The sequence below is a fragment of the Haliotis rufescens genome, unplaced genomic scaffold (genome assembly GCF_023055435.1).
Source record: "Haliotis rufescens isolate VD_foot unplaced genomic scaffold, xgHalRufe1.0.p SCAF_26, whole genome shotgun sequence".
Classification (NCBI taxonomy): domain Eukaryota; kingdom Metazoa; phylum Mollusca; class Gastropoda; order Lepetellida; family Haliotidae; genus Haliotis; species Haliotis rufescens.
In genome coordinates, this window is record NW_025963957.1 from 5,519,465 (window position 1) to 5,524,691 (window position 5,227).

The window sequence follows — 5,227 nt, forward strand, 5'->3', positions numbered from 1 at the left end:
TCCAGTGTAGATAGATTTTATGTCCACCATTGTCATTCTGGAAAGGTTTTCAAGTGGAAAGGTTAGCTGCCATTTCTCACTGTCATGTTTTTTGTCCTTCCATATCCTTAGAGTGAGTGAGTGAGTGGTTTATGCCGCTTTAAGCAATATTTCAGCAATATCATGGCGGGGAACCCCAGAAATGGGCTTCACACATTGTACCCATGTCGGGATTTGAACCTGGGGGTACTACTTGACGAGCGAACACTTTAACCACTAGGCTATCTGACCCCCACCCCCATATCCTATGAGAAGGAGTTCCAATACTGGTTAAAAGGAGCCAATTATGGGGCTATGTGTCATTAATTTTCAGAAGCCATGACCACATAAGTTCAAATCTGTTAAAAAAAATTACACGGGAGAATCTACTTCCCTATCAGACAAATCAGAAATTGTCTTTTGGTCAAACTGGTTCATCAGGGCTGATGAGACGTCAAATAGCTGGAATATTGCTGAGTGCGACTTAAACAGCATCCAGAGGTTTCCTGGGGTATTTACTATTCATATAATACACTCTTCAAAAAAAGAAACGCAAAGGTGTTTTGAGAATTCCAATTTGATTTTTTTTCCAGCAATCGTCATAAAGACAATTCTTATGTTTGATTCCCGTTAAACATGTCATGTTTGTTGTGCATTGCGCGCAAACACATCTCAAAATGTTTTTTTGTAAACGTTTATCAGCAAAAATGCAAAGGATGCACGGAAATTGTTTTCAGAAAAAGTTTTCAGCACAATGCACGTGCAAAATGTTCGAAACAAAAGTAGAGACACTGACTATAAAAGACCGTACAAAATTCATCAGTTCATTACGAATTTTCTGACGTGTACGGAGATCGAAAAATGCCAAGATTAACTGCAGCTGAACGAAATATCGCCATTTGGACGTTTGAAAGCAGGGGAGTCACAGTCTGCCGTTGCAAGACACTTCAACATTCACCAAAGCACCATATCTCGACTATGGGATCGATATACCCGCACTAATTCGACTCAAGATTATCCCAGAAGTGGAAGACCAAGAGTGACCACCCCTGTTCAGGATCGGTACATCCGGTTGCATCACCTTCGGAATCGATTTGCTACAGCAACGGACACTGCAGGACAAGTGCCTGGTATGCGAAGAATTTCCGACCAAACCATCAGAAATCGTCTGATGGAAGTGGGAATTCGAGCGAGACGACCAAAAGTTGGACCTGTCTTGGGACGTCTACACCGTCAACGACGTGTCCGTTGGTGCAACAGAGTACAGGCATGGGATCTCAGGAACTGGCGACCCGTTTGGTTCAGCGATGAGTCACGTTTTCTTCTTCAACGACGGGATGGAAGACAACGCACGTTTTGCGCCGAACTGCGTTCGACAGGTGGACCGATTTGGTGGAGGGAGTGTCATGGTGTGGGGAGCCATATCCTACACGGGTAGATCACAGTTAGTGGTTGTCAAAGGCAATCTTACAGCAAACCGATACATAGACCAAATTCTGCGTCCTCACCTCCTCCCAACTTTGGACCGCCAGAGGGAGCTGTTCCAGCATGACAACGCTCGGCCCCACACAGCACGTGCAACAGTAAATTTCCTTGTTAATGAGAACATCAATGTCCTTCCATGGCCGTCCAACTCGCCTGATCTCAACCCGATTGAACATTTGTGGGACGAACTTGATCGACGCGTCCGTCAACGTCACCAGCGTCCCCACACACTGGCACAACTCGCCAACGCCTTACGAAAATATCCGACGGCTTGTGCAATCTGTGCCAAGGAGGTGTCGAGCAGTGACGGCTGCAAGAGGTGGTGTGCACGTGACCAGGTACTGACCATGACGACCCTTGTGGCTACACATGCGCAATGACTGAACTGAATTAATGCTGACGATGACGACAATGCTTTTGTCGATCACTGTGTCTAATTTCATTTGATTGTGTTCACGCATATTCTGTGTAGGTACTTTTACATCCGCTTGATAGATATCCTTATTTTTGTACTATGCGTTTCTTTTTTTGAGTGTAGATCCTATACCAAGCTTTGCTCTATGAAATAAGTCAAACCAGACATGTACATGTACATGTATATATGCATCCTAGATTATCCAGTGTATTATGCTTCCATTCTATTTTGATAAATACCTTGGATCCATTCAACACGGTAGTTTAGTTGTGGAAGTGACGTCAAACCCCCATCGTTCATATTTCAAAATAGCAATTGCGATTCATTCGATTGGATGGCATTTCAAGGTAGTGCTATTCGAATTGGGGTCAGAACCAGGCTGTGGTATTGAATGGGCCATGCCATGACAGATTAAATATAGTAATTTGAAAGAATACCATGAAGATTTTGAGAAGTGCAGTAAACTGGTTCATATTCTCTCATTTTGTAAATAATATCCTACCAGACGAATCTGTCTGAAACAGAACCAGGCGACAGCCGATGGTGGCAGGGGATCCTCATCCTATGGAGCCGTCCTCAGACCGTCACACAGAAAAGTATCCCTGGGTGTAAAAGATCTGATTGTAATGACATTGCGAAAATCCTACATGTGTTTAACATCACCTGTTGGTGGATCAGTTTCATGCAGTGTGTAAGACTGACTGACTGAGTATGGTTTTACGCCGCTTTTAGAAATATCCAGCAATATCACGGAGGGGGACACCAGAAATGGGCTTCACCCATGTTGGGAATTGAACCCGGGTCTTTGGCGTGACGAGCGAACGCTTTAACCACTAGGCTACCCGACCGCCCCAAGTGTGTAAGATGCTTCCATGTTTGGTCAGTGTGTTACCAAGGTAACCAAGGGACACATCTCCCAGTAACACTCCTCACGAAATGTTTTGGTGTAAACACCCGTCAGCTCACCTGTAAATATGCCGAGAGTCTTTCCCGACACTTAGAAGTTAGATGTAAACAAGACGAGGAGTATTATTATTGATAACAACTTCTTTATGACGCATACATGTTTCAGGGCTACCTTGTGCAGGTTCATCCAAAGACAGGATGGGGGTACATGGCATATAAATATCAACGAAGCCAAGAGAGACGTCTGTCGTAATTAATTAAAGTAGCGAAGCCATTTTTAAGTTGCTAAAAGGCTACAAATTACTAATATGCATTATCCACTGATATCCTTTGGGTATATGTTTAATCTACAACGCATGCTATATCCCATTTTATCATCGGAATAACAAATCCAGATTTTTCAAACAAAGAAGCCCTGTTTTTTCTAAGCCGCATACGATAACCGACTTCATCATTGAAATTCAGTTGTATCGTGTTACTCGATCTCTCACAGTTCGTGCAACTGCTCATTAACGCTTTCGGACTGGCATAGGGAGCGGTGATATCGCGGTCAGGAGTTTGACATTGCAGGTGTGCACGTCTTTGAAGTGGATAGTCTTGAAACTCCCTTCATGTGTACTGGCTGGAAATAGCCCCAAACCGACTCCTTTGCCGCACTTACCAGTGGATGCCAGCTTGGAAGCACGTGTGCCGTCACACAATCGACAGAAAATGAAGATAAATTGTTATGGGCTGAGATGATACGGGTTAACGTCGCGTTCAAGATGATTGAACTTACATAGGGACGTGTATGTGTGGCTGCTTGTACTAGTCCGGACTAACACCGGTTTTATAGTACTAGATAGCATAGATACCATTCCACAGTTTAACATGAAAACCCCACTCAGACAGAGTATACTGACTGCCTACCAGTCCTTGTTTTAATCCCTTAAAACCGAGGACAATGCAGGGTACCATCTTTTGTTAACGTCTTTTGGTATGACGCGGCCTGGGATCGAACGACCGGGCGGACGCTCTACCACTAGACGTCGGAGGCGGTTAATTGGTGTCAAGTATACATCACGTCGTCTTGAATTGCTTGTCTTCAAAGACCGTATTTATGGTCAGATAAGCATAGGTATACACGGGATTTTACCCTGCATGACACATTCTCATTATTGATTCTGTTTGTAGATCTCTCAAATTCCTCTAGAAATTCCCAGTAGGGTTTTCCACCAACCATGTTCGTGGTGAGTGAGTGAGTGAGAGAACTGACGCTTCTATAATCCTGAAATATCAGGTGGGTGACAACAAGAATGTTTTTTACTATACTTGTGAGAAACCAAACTAATGTTCGGGCGTGAGCGAACGATTTAACAAGACTACCTCTTCAACGTGGTTTTGTTTGTTGTCAAGCGCCGCACTATTTAACGGTGGCTTTCCCGTGGAAGGTCTTCAGTAAAACATATGAAGACACATTTGTCAAGAAAGGCGACTACAGTCTAGCAGTTTGAAAGTATGTTCGATCGCTTGCAAAAGATTTATTCCTTGACGATACAAGCTTAAGTTCCCCGAGGAACGTTTACACGATGTTCCCATTAGGTCCTCCGGGACCTGCCGGTCAGAATAGGCCCTAGGGGTCCCAAGCTTGTAAGAGACGACCGTAGAAGAGGTCTTCAGCAACCCATATGCTTGCCGTATAAAGGAGACTATGCTTGTCGTAAGAGGCGACTAACGGGATCGGATGGTCAGGCTCGCTGACTTCGTTGATGCATGTCATCGTATCCCAATTGCGTGGATCGATGCTTATGATGTCAATCACTGGATTGTCTGGTCCAGACTCGATTATTTACAGACCGCCGTCATATTGCTGCAATATTGCTAGGTGAGGCATTAAACAACAAACAAAAAAACAAAAAAACTTTTGCAAATATGCACGATATTTCATCGCTTGATCGAATACAGGGCTCGTTGCGATATGTCACGGCTACAAAGTATATATACGTTAACCTTTTTATGATAGTTTCAGGAATGTTTTTGAAGTTTAATTACTTATACCTCCATTCGAAATAAGTTAGAAAAGAACCGATTTGTTTGGATGATGTCCCAGGTCGTATGCATACTGATTATGCATTATTCATAACAGGAAGTGATGTAAAGCACATATTCTACACATGTCACACCACAGCTTAGTGATACTGCGGTAATATAGAGTTGTCCGCCCTTGAGTCGCTCGTGACGGGTACTCCATTTACCAATCTCGCTAAAGAAAATCAGCATGGATCAATCTTAATTGATGTTTCATTAAGGATGAAGAAAGAACAAAAAAAACATTTTGTGTATGACATATTTACTAGGTTTGTAAGCGTGCGCCATTACGATCCATTATGAAATTAGCTACCGCGGTAATTAGCGCCTTGCTAC